The 12,268-nt window shown below is 34.5% G+C and overlaps 1 pseudogene; it reads left to right on the top strand.

Moving 5' to 3' along the window:
* Positions 1-3,744: 3,744 nt before the first annotated feature.
* On the top strand, positions 3,745-6,419 carry LOC132370204 (small ribosomal subunit protein uS15-like; annotated as a pseudogene).
* The last annotated feature ends 5,849 nt before the right edge of the window (positions 6,420-12,268 follow it).

Consider the following 12,268-nt stretch of genomic DNA (forward strand, 5'->3'; position numbering starts at 1 on the left):
GCATCTTCTTACTCTGTGAATCAAGATGTTCCAGGCTCAACTTGTGCGTTCCCAAGTCACCTGTGGAATGAAACATTTCTCTGAAGACCAATGGTCCTTTCTAAGGGAAAGCAGTTTTTAGAAACAAAATCTTGGTGCTTAGTGTGCTAATTACTACTGAGTATCATTGTTTTTAAGATTCATACTTAGACCAAGTTAAGGAAAAAAAAAAAAAAGATGGATAGGTGATAGGTATTTTAAGTTATGGGTTCATGTTAATTCTGGGGTTTCTTCTCCACTTTTACCCCATTTCATATTTCTATTTCTCTTTCCCCAAAATGATAACACAAATATTTACCCATCCTACAATACGTAAAAAATAATTTGGAATAGCTACTCCAGTACCAACATCAAGCCTACTAACTAAAATGCAATTGTTTTTATCCTTAGGTTATAATCCCATTGAAAGTGTAAAACAGAATACTCTGTTCAAAATGCGTTTAGATTTAGTCTTTTGCCATACATTTGATTAAAATTTAGACTTTGATTTTTATTTGTTTCAGTTTTAGTGTTTTTTACTCCATAATTATTTACTTATTTTTGAATGAGTATAAAGTTATTCTAGAATAAAAGGCAAAAGTATATGAAAAGATAGACAAGTCTCATCTTCTCTAACTCTTATACCTTATAACAACCTACCCCTTGTAGATAACCAACTTCACTAGTTTCTGGCTTATTCTAAGTTTCTGTTTGTAAACATATGCAAATACAAATAAATATTCTTATTTGTTTACACAAAGATAATACATGAACATATATATAAAGATAGCATACTATACAGGTATGTGTGTATACATACATTTTATATAAATATATAATTACATATGTGTGCATGTGTGAAGTATGATACCTTTTATATATAATCTTTTGAACTTTGCTTTTCACTTAAAAAGATATACTGGAAATCATTATCAATCTTAATGAAGATTTAAACATATTGTGGGGGGAAGGGGAGAACCAGCTGAATAGGAATCCACTGTCTGTGCATTTAAGTTTTTGCAATGTTTTGAAACTTATACAAAATCCTGCAATGAATAAACTCACGCATATGTTTTCTCACACTTTTGAGCTATATATTCAGGATAAATTCCTAGTAGGACAGCTGGGTCAAATGATAACTACATACATACTGCGGTAATATTTTGCCAAACTCTTTCCAATATGGATGTTATCATTCTACATTCTCATTAGAATCATAGGAGATGATTTATTTTCTCACAACCATATGAGCAGAGCGTGTTGTCAAGCTCTCAAATTTTTGCCATTTGGAGAGGTGAGAAAGAGACAAGTATATTTTTAATTTGCATTTTTCTTATTATGAATGAAATTGACTATATTTTCATCTAAGAGCCTTTTGTATGTCTTTTATTGTGTCAAATGGCTATTTATGTCTTTTGCCCACTTTATGAGCTTTTGGTCTCCCTCCTTATTTAAAAAATGTGATTTATATTAGGGATTTTAGCCCTTTATCTGTGATATAATTTGCCAATATTTTCTTTATTTTCATCATTGGCCTTTTAACTTTGATTTGTTAGTATTTGTCATGAAATATTTCTTTATCTTATGCAGTCAAATTTATCAATTTCAAATATGTTGAATCTAGATTTTGAGTCAGTGTTAAAAAATATTCCTCTACAGTCAAATTATAAATGAATTCAATTTTTTTGCTTCTAGTACTTTTATGATGAATTAAAATAAACAAAACTAATGCATCACATCTGATGGATTTGGTGTAATTTCTTATGTATAAGAAGGGGTACAGATCCAAATTGATCTTTTTATTTAAAATTTCTCTTTAATGGTTTGAGATGCCACTTTAATTATATAAACATAAAAAAAAATAAAAACAAATCCTATATATTTGGGTCTATTTCTAAATTTTTCTATTGTGTCTTCCTGCTCTATTCATGTGCCTGTCATCACTCTTTCTCATTTTTTTTTCTGAGTTATGTGTACATATTTATTATCCTATATGATCTTTAGCATCAATTCATCTGGCATCAGTAAAATACTTGTTGATATTTTTATTGGTACCAGCTAATTTAACTAATTCACTTTACTATCAATTTTCTCACTTAGGGAGAGATTATATCTTTCTGATGTTAAGAAATCCTATCCAGGAATAATAGATGTCTGTTCATTTGTTCAAATCTACTTGTTTTGGAGTGGTTTGTTTTATAGCAATAGCTAACTAATACAGAAGGCTATTGACTTTGTATATTAATTTTACATCTTATTATCTTATTGAATTATTGTACTGTTTAAATTATTTTTAACATTGATTCTCCAGGATTTTCTAAGTATACTATTATGTCATTTGCAAATAATCTTACTTCTCTTTCAGTTCCATGCTTTTATGTGTTACCTTAATTCCAAGGGCTAATATCTCCTATATAGTGTCAAACAGTTGGAGAAGTAGTAGGCACCTCTGCCTAATTCCTGAGTTTAGTGGGGATGCCTCTATAATTTTTCCAGTAGAGAAGTCTATGGCTTTAGGATTGGGGTATTCCTATTTCACTGAATTAAGAAAGTATCCATATATTTTTTTTTATTATTGAGTGTTTGTGGGAAATGGATGTTAGGTGTTTTGGAGAACTTTTCAATATTTATATATAGTATTGAATTCTGTAAGGCAGAGTTCTTCCTGCCAAGTAACCTCACAAATTGGTACTCCAGCTTTTTCTCCTCTTTAAGAGGCATGAACATTCAAATGTGATATTTCTAAACATCCATGAAGGCCATACAAGAATGTTTTGATACACTGAAAGTAAAATTGTGCAATTACTTGATATGGCATTTTTCAAAAGTTTTTGTTAGACTTGTAGCACACCTCTTCCAGTGTTTTCCAACTTGAAAATTACTGCCTGATGGGTACTCTAAGTATATTCTCTAAGTGAATCCTAAATGTGAGAAGAGAAGAAGGAAAAGAGAGGTGTACTTATTGTCAGAATACAGAGATGGGCTGTGGGAGCAGAGAATGGAGAGGGCAGTGCAATTCTGACTTCTGCAAAGATCTGTAGGGAGAACCCTACAATACTGCAAGATCCTATCAACCTGAATGATACAAATAATTGATTTTCCTTTTTTGGAGGGGAGGAAGAGGGACTGGATTCAGTTGCGTGTGTTATAGTGTTAAGTTTTAAAAATATAAAATTGATAGTATAATGATATAACACTCTCACTGGAATACGGGTGATTACCTGGCAAATGGAATGATTTTATTGCCTTTTCAGAAGCTAATACATAAGAAAAGGCAATCTCTTTCTCTTTCTCTCTTTCTTAAAACTCATATTATATAGCATATGATCATACATGCATATATTCTATTTATACTCTATATGTTCTCTATGTATGTGTGTGTGTTTATATAGATAAATATTTGTGTGTGTGTGTTCTGTAGGTATATATTATTCACACACAAAGAAAAAAAGGATAAAGGGTAAAAACCATTATTACTTGCTTTGAGGGTATTTATAATCTGTTAGGGGTAAGAGTCATTTTAATATCTTATAATGATATGAGACAGAATAAAATATAGGTTAAATAGAGTTATAAACATTGTACTACGGAAATACTAGTGAAAGGAGTGATTGCTTTTGATATATGGAGTGAGCAGAGAAACAAAGGAAACACAAACAGTTCAATTAAAATAGTTACCTCTGAGCTGAACCTGGAACAACAGGGTTTCAATGTATAATGGTAACGATGGTGGTGGTGGCTTGTGTATGTACGTGTACGTGTTGTTGAGGGGTGTGGCTGTGTTCCAGGCTGACAAACTTGGCTGAAACCACAGCCACTGGTAGAGAGTGACGTGTTGTGGAACTTTTTCTTCCAGCCAAAATGACTAGTACCTGTGGTGCTGAGTTACTTTTCCTTCCACCTGGACACGTAGGAGCAGATGACTTTCAGAAGGAGTCTCTGCTAACCAGGCTGCAATGAGGAAAGTTATTAAGGGGATGGCCTACAGCATTTTTTCCTTTAAGAAACTCACCCAAAGCAAGGAACAAAATGCGGCAATCACTATTCAAGAGAGTGTCAAAATCATTCAGACATCAAAACAGGCTATTGGAGTTCACGGGTTCTTCAATATGAACAGCTACTATCTTCCCTTTAGCTTAATTAAAGGGTTGCATATCCTTACAATTAAAGATAATTGCAGAGTGTAAAAACTGCATTGTGATTATAGAAACACCAAATGAAGCTTGGTGACTACAAGACAAAGACCTCATCAACTGAACACCTTGGACGTGTGTAGCCTTTAAAACACAATTCCTCCACTCTACAGCTTTTTCTTTTTATAGAGCCCCCTTCTTTCTTTATTCCCAACAGAAATACATTGTTCAAAGTCTTGACTGATTGGAAACTAAGCTGTGGTTTTTCATTAAAATTTTTTTAAGTTCATAAGTATCGACGGTGCTTCTTTGAATCATTTAGAAGTTGAGTTTGTTCTAAAATCAGGGTTCACTGCATTATTGTTTTGTGGTTTCTTTGGAAACCCTGTCAAAAATATCTTGCTAAATCTCATCTTGTTAAATAATGCCAGTATCTTTCACTTAAAATTATCTACGTAGACAGAAGAAGCCAGCTTCAGATGCTATGAAATATGAAGCACAGGTATTTTTGCCTGATCAGGCACATAGCTTCACTTTAGGGGCACTGCAATAGAAAAAGCAAGGTGATTTTTTTTTTTTTTTTTTTTTTTGCATACTGAATAGGCACTCTAGCTTGATAAACATCATGTTGGATTTTTCTCTCTGAGACTTTATATAAAGATTTGTAGAACTAACTTACTTGGATAAAAGAATGAGAAGGAGGGTAAAAGAAATTGAAAAGAAGCCAGTTTAATTTCTCTTTAAATTGACAAAGAGGCCAATTTCTATCATAAGTTTATATGAGCTTCTCTAAAGAAAAGGTACATGTATTGCAATGCCACAAGCCACGAGCGTGTTCTCTTTCTTGAATGAAATATGACTATTCAATAAAACAACAAATTGGCAAAGAGCTAAATCTTTAAACTGCTTCAGCTACATGTCATCATTTACTTACAAGACCTGATCAGCTTTATTTATCAAAGAAGCATCCAGCAGTGTCCCTCAAACTAAGCACATGAAGTCAACAAAGCGACAGGGCTCAAAGAGTGGTGAACGAATAACTGTAAATAAAAATCTCCAAGGAGAGTTCATTTGGAAAAAAAAAATCAATTGGTAAATAAACAAACATCTGGGCAATCTTCTAAAAAATTGTCAATTCCCAAAAATGAATAAGGTCATCTTTCTGTCCTATCCAATGTGTTGGTCAGTGGTAACACTTCAAACTACCTAAGTGAGTTCGTGGAAATACATATAAATTAGACACTGATTTGGGCTTAATATATTCATTTTAAATAATATGCAAATTTGTGTAAACCTAGATTTTAAAATAAGATTTAAAGGCTGTAAACTCCTCAATCTCACAACTTACATGTTAATGTGGTAATTCAATTCAACAAACATTTATTGAACTCCTAGCAAAGTACTGTGCTGGGTATTATGGGAGCATTACCATACCATTTAGGGAACATACATCTAGGAGGTGAGATAGGAAGCATAAAGTGTAATTTTGCCCCTGATATTATACCTATATTAGCAGTTAATGCAAAATGAGATAACATATGGAACAACTAACACTTGTAAGGTGTCTTTTTCTGTATGTGATACCGTCCTTTAATGTGGACTTTCCTGTAACATTGCCATTGAACCTTTGGTGGATAAGAGTTGGAAATAATATCTTGCTTTCTTTCTTACTTTAAATGAGAAAATTTTCTCTACTCTGGATAAGCTATACATTTATCCATTTTTGCATCAATTCTTCTTTATGTAAAATTCTATGTGTTTCATATTTTAGTTTGTGGTTTCAACAACTGAGTTGAACCACACCGCCGCCATCATAGGTCGCATTCATGCTCCAGGGAAGGGCCTGTCCCAGTTGGCTCTGCCCTACCGCCGCAGCATCTCCATCTGGCTGAAGCTGACGTCTGATGACGTAAAGGAGCAGATCTACAAACTGGCCAAGAAGGGCCTGACGCCCTCGCAAATCGGTGTGATCCTGAGAGACTCACATGGTGTTGCACAAGTACGTTTTGTGACAGGCAATAAAATCTTGAGAATTCTTAAGTCCAAAGGACTTGCTTCTGATCTTCCTGAGGAGCTCTATCATTTAATGAAGAAACCTGTTGCTGTTCGAAAGCATCTTGAGAGAAACAGAAAGGATAAAGATGCTAAATTCCATCTGATTCTGCTTTAGGGCCTTATTCACCGGTTGGCTCGATATTACAACACCAAACGAGTCCTCCCCCCCACTGGAAATACAAGTCATCCACAGCCTCTGCCCTGGTTGCATAAATTTGTCTGTTTACTCAAGCAATAAAATCATTGTTTAACTAGAAAAAAAAAATTGAGTTGATGAATTGTACACTGCTTTCATTGAATTTGCCTTAGTAAACACTGATTTCAACTGACAATATTTGGAGTCAACATACAATTCACTTTCATAGAATTATCATATAAAATACATTGAAAAGAATGAAAAATGGTGAAAAGGATAAGGCTATTAAAAAACAAAAAGTAGACAAAAACACAGTAACCATTCACTGAACACAATGGGAATTTTCTGATGACTTAATCCATCCACTTAAGGCGGTGTATCCACAGAAATTTCAAACACAGCACAATGCTTTTTCCTATTAATGAAGTGTATAGACCAGCCGCATGTATCCTATTTCAATGAGTTACTATTTTTACTTTGTCAGTTGTATTATGCAAGTATAGCAGAGTGATAGGAAACCTGGGAATTCACACCTTTTGACCTTCTGTCTTTGTGAAGCATTTATTTACAGTCCTTTTATATATGGTAGTTTCTTTAATTCTCAGATCCATCTTGCATAGCAAATATAATTATTATACTAATTGTCCAAAGGAGACAACGGAAACTCAAAAAGGTTAATGATTTGGCCTAATTCACAAAGGTACTGAAGGGCAGTGCTTGAATGACAAGCCACATTTTCAGGATCTCAGAAAACAACCTCTTTCCACTCTACCTGTCTGCCTTGATTAAGATCAGGAGATATAATAGACAACTGTGAATCTCTCATTTTAAGTAACCAAGGGGAATTTTCTTCATTTTCTTATTTCCTTCCTTTTATAATTGTACTTTAAAATTCAGGAATAAGGTTATCTTTTAGTCATACAATATTAAGAATCAAAATAAGACCTTTAAAAAAATTATTGTATGCATTCTGATAGGAATATAGATGTGATTCTATGGGGGCTAAGATTCTCACACATAAGTTTAGGACGTATCCATCACTGATCAATAAGAATTTATTGTGTTCTTTTCGTATGATCTAGACTGCTCTGGGTGCCACAGGAGAGAGAAAAATAACATATTCAATTCAGAAAATATATATTGAGCATCTATTTTATTCTATGCATTAGCCAAGAGAAAGAGCAGAGGTTTAGGAAGCAAGAAGAATTTCACCAGAAGAATATATAGATGAAAAAGACCTAAAACTATTATTTGAAATTTTTAAATCTGATCATGGAAACACAACTGACACACATGAAACAATTCAAGGAATTGAATTTGATGCGAGGTCTAAAAATCATGACAATCCTAGGGTTTAATAAGCTATGTTCATTAAAATTCAGAAAGAATATTAGTAACACAACTATTTAAGACATTTAATCAACCTTAATTTGAAGGTAGAAAACTGGTTGATATTCATATTCATGAATTTATAAGTGTGGTTTTTTTTTTTTTTTTTTTTTTTTTTTTTTTTTTTTTTTTTTTTTTTTTTTTTTTTATCCACCTTCATCTTTATTGAAGTATAATTGCCTTACAATAGTGTGTTAGCTTCTGCTTTATAACAAAGTGAATCAGTTATACATATACAATATGTTCCCATTTCTCTTCCCTCTTGCATCTCCCTCCCTCCCACCCTCCCCATCCCACCCCTCTAGGTGGTCACAAAGCACCGAGCTGATCTCCCTGTGCTATGCGGCTGCTTCCCACTAGCTATCTATTTTACATTTGGTAGTGTATATATGTCCATGACACTCTCTTACCCTGTCACATCTCACCCCACCCCCTCCCCATATCCTCAAGTCCATTCTCTAGTAGGTCTGTGTCTTTATTCCCGTCTTGCCACTAGGTTCTTCATGGCCTTTTTTTTTTTTTTTTTTCCTTAGATTCCGTATATATGTGTTAGCATACTGTATTTGTTTTTCTCTTTCTGACTTACTTCACTCTGTATGACAGACTCTAACTCCATCCACCTCATTACAAATACCTCCATTTCATTTCTTTTTATGGCTGAGTAATATTCCATTGTATATATGTGCCACATCTTCTTTATCCATTCGTCTGTCGATGGACATTTAGGTTGCTTCCAGGTCCTGGCTATTGTAAATAGAGCTGCAATGAACATTGTGGTACATGACACTTTTTGACCTATGGTTTTCTCAGGGTATATGCCCAGTAGTGGGATTGCTGGGTCGTATGGTAGTTCTATTTGTAGTTTTTTAAGGAACCTCCATACTGTTCTCCATAGTGGCTGTATCAATTTACATTCCCACCAACAGTGCAAGAGTGTTCCCTTTCCTCCACACCCTCTCCAGCATTTATTGTTTCTAGATTTTTTGATGATGGCCATTCTGACCGGTGTGAGATGATATCTCATTGTAGTTTTGATTTGCATTTCTCTAATGATTAATGATGTTGAGCATTCTTTCATGTGTCTGTAGGCCATCTGTATATCTTCTTTGGAGAAATGTCTATTTAGGTCTTCTGCCCATTTTTGGATTGGGTTGTTCATTTTTTTGTTATTGAGCTGCATGAGCTGCTTGTAAATCTTGGAGATTAATCCTTTGTCAGTTGCTTCATTTGCAAATATTTTCTCCCATTCTAAGGGTTGTCTTTTGGTCTTGTTTATGGTTTCCTTTGCTGTGCAAAAGCTTTTAAGTTTCATTAGGTCCCATTTGTTTATTTGTGTTCTTATTTCCATTTCTCTGGGAGCTGGGTCAAAAAGAATCTTGCTGTGATGTATGTCATAGAGTGTTCTGCCTATGTTTTCCTCTAAGAGTTTGATAGTGTCTGGCCTTACATTTAGGTCTTTAATCCATTTGGAGTTTATTTTTGTGCATGGTGTCAGGGAGTGTTCTAATTTCATACTTTTACATGTACCTGTCCAATTTTCCCAGCACCACTTATTGAAGAGGCTGTCTTTTCTCCACTGTATATGCTTGCCTCCTTTATCAAAGATAAGGTGACCATATGTGTGTGGGTTTATCTCTGGGCTTTCTATCCTGTTCCATTGATCTATATTTCTGTTTTTGTGCCAGTACCAAACTGTCTTGATTACTGAAGCTTTGTAGTATAGTCTGAAGTCAGGGAGCCTGATTCCCCCAGCTCCATTTTTCGTTCTCAAGATTGCTTTGGCTATTCGGGGTCTTTTGTGTTTCCATACAAATTGTGAAATTTTTTGTTCTAGTTCTGTGAAAAATGCCAGTGGTAGTTTGATAGGGATTGCATTGAATCTGTAGATTGCTTTGGGTAGTAGACTCATTTTCACAATGTTGATTCTTCCAATCCAGGAACATGGTATATCTCTCCATCTATTTGTATCATCTTTAATTTCTTTCATCAGTGTCTTATAATTTTCTGCATACAGGTCTTTTGTCTCCTTAGGTAGGTTTATTCCTAGATATCTTATTCTTTTTGTTGCAATGGTAAACGGGAGTGTTTTCTTAATTTCACTTTCAGATTTTTCGTCATTAGTGTATAGAAATGCAAGCGATTTCTGTGCATTAATTTTGTATCCTGCTACTTTACCAAATTCATTGATTAGCTCTAGGAGTTTTCTGGTAGCCTCTTTAGGATTCTCTATGTATAGTATCATGTCATCTGCAAATAGTGACAGCTTTACTTCTTCTTTTCCGATTTGGATTCCTTTTATTTCTTTGTCTTCTCTGATTGCTGTGGCTAACACTTCCAAAACTATGTTGAATAATAGTGGTGAGAGTGGGCAACCTTGTCTTGTTCCTGATCTTAGTGGAAATGGTTTCAGTTTTTCACCATTGAGGACAATGTTGGCTGTGGGTTTGTCATATATGGCCTTTATTATGTTGAGGAAAGTTCCCTCTATGCCTACTTTCTGCAGGGCTTTTATCATAAATGGGTGTTGAATTTTGTCGAAAGCTTTCTCTGCATCTATTGAGATGATCATATGGTTTTTCTCCTTCAATTTGTTAATATGGTGTATCACATTGATTGATTTGCGTATATTGAAGAATCCTTGCATTCCTGGGATAAACCCCACTTGATCATGGTGTATGATCCTTTTAATGTGCTGTTGGATTCTGTTTGCGAGTATTTTGTTGAGGATTTTTGCATCTATGTTCATCAATGATATTGGCCTGTAGTTTTCTTTCTTTGTGACATCTTTGTCTGGTTTTGGTATCAGGGTGATGGTGGCCTCGTAGAATGAGTTTGGGAGTGTTCCTCCCTCTGCAATATTTTGGAAGAATTTCAGAAGGATAGGTGTTAGCTCTTCTCTAAATGTTTGATAGAATTCACCTGTGAAGCCATCTGGTCCTGGGCTTTTGTTTGTTGGAAGGTTTTTAATCACAGTTTCAATTTCAGTGCTTGTGATTGGTCTGTTCATATTTTCTATTTCTTCCTGGTTCAGTCTCGGCAGTTTGTGCATTTCTAAGAATCTGTCCATTTCTTCCAGGTTGTCCATTTTATTGGCATAGAGTTGCTTGTAGTAATCTCTCATGATCTTTTGTATTTCTGCAGTGTCAGTGGTTATTTCTCCTTTTTCATTTCTAATTCTATTGATCTGAGTCTTCTCCCTTTTTCTCTTGATGAGTCTGGCTAATGGTTTATCAATTTTGTTTATCTTCTCAAAGAACCAGCTTTTAGTTTCATTGATTTTTGCTATTGTTTCCTTCATTTCTTTTTCATTTATTTCTGACCTGACCTTTATAATTTCTTTCCTTCTGCTAACTTTGGGGTTTTTTTGTTCTTCTTTCTCTAATTGCTTTAGGTGCAAGGTTAGGTTGTTTATTCGAGATGTTTCCTGTTTCTTGAGGTAGGCTTGTATTGCTATAAACTTCCCTCTTAGCACTGCTTTTGCTGCGTCCCATAGGTTTTGGGTCGTCGTATCTCCATTGTCATTTATTTCTAGGTATTTTTTGATTTCCCCTTTGATTTCTTCAGTAATCACTTCATTATTAAGTAATGTATTGTGTAGCCTCCATGTGTTTGTAGTTTTTACAGATCTTTTCCTGTAATTGATATCTAGTCTCATAGCGTTGTGGTCGGAAAAGATACTTGATACGATTTCAATTTTCTTAAATTTACCAAGGTTTGATTTGTGACCCAAGATATGATCTATCCTGGAGAATGTTCCATGAGCACTTGAGAAAAATGTGTATTCTGTTGTTTTTGGGTGGAATGTCCTATAAATATCAATTAAGTCCATCTTGTTTAATGTATCATTTAAAGCTTGTGTTTCCTTATTTATTTTCATTTTGGATGATCTGTCCATTGGTGAAAGTGGGGTGTTAAAGTCCCCTACTATGATTGTGTTGCTGTCGATTTCCCCTTTTATGGCTGTTAGTACTTGCCTTATGTATTGAGGTGCTCCTATGTTGGGTGCATAAATATTTACAATTGTTATACCTTCCTCTTGGATCGATCCCTTGATCATTATATAGTGTCCTTCTTTGTCTCTTGTAATAGTCTTTATTTTAAAGTCTATTTTGTCTGATATGAGAATTGCTACTCCAGCTTTCTTTTGATTTCCATTTGCATGGAATATCTTTTTCCATCCCCTCACTTTCAGTCTGTATGTGTCTCTAGGTCTGAAGTGGGTCTCTTGTAGACAGCATATATATGGGTCTTGTTTTTGTATCCATTCAGCCAGCCTGTGTCTTTTGGTGGGAGCATTTAATCCATTTACATTCAAGGTAATTATCGATATGTATGTTCCTATTCCCATTTTCTTAAATGTTTTGGGTTTGTTATTGTAGGTGTTTTCCTTCTCTTGTGTTTCTTGCCTAGAGAAGTTCCTTTAGCATTTGTTGTAAAGCTGGTTTGGTAGTGCTGAACTCTCTCAGCTTTTGCTTGTCTGTAAAGGTTTTAATTTCTCCATCACATTTGAATGAGATCCTTGCTGGGTAGAGTAATC

Source organism: Balaenoptera ricei, chromosome 8 (genome assembly GCF_028023285.1).
Source record: "Balaenoptera ricei isolate mBalRic1 chromosome 8, mBalRic1.hap2, whole genome shotgun sequence".
Lineage (NCBI taxonomy): Eukaryota > Metazoa > Chordata > Mammalia > Artiodactyla > Balaenopteridae > Balaenoptera > Balaenoptera ricei.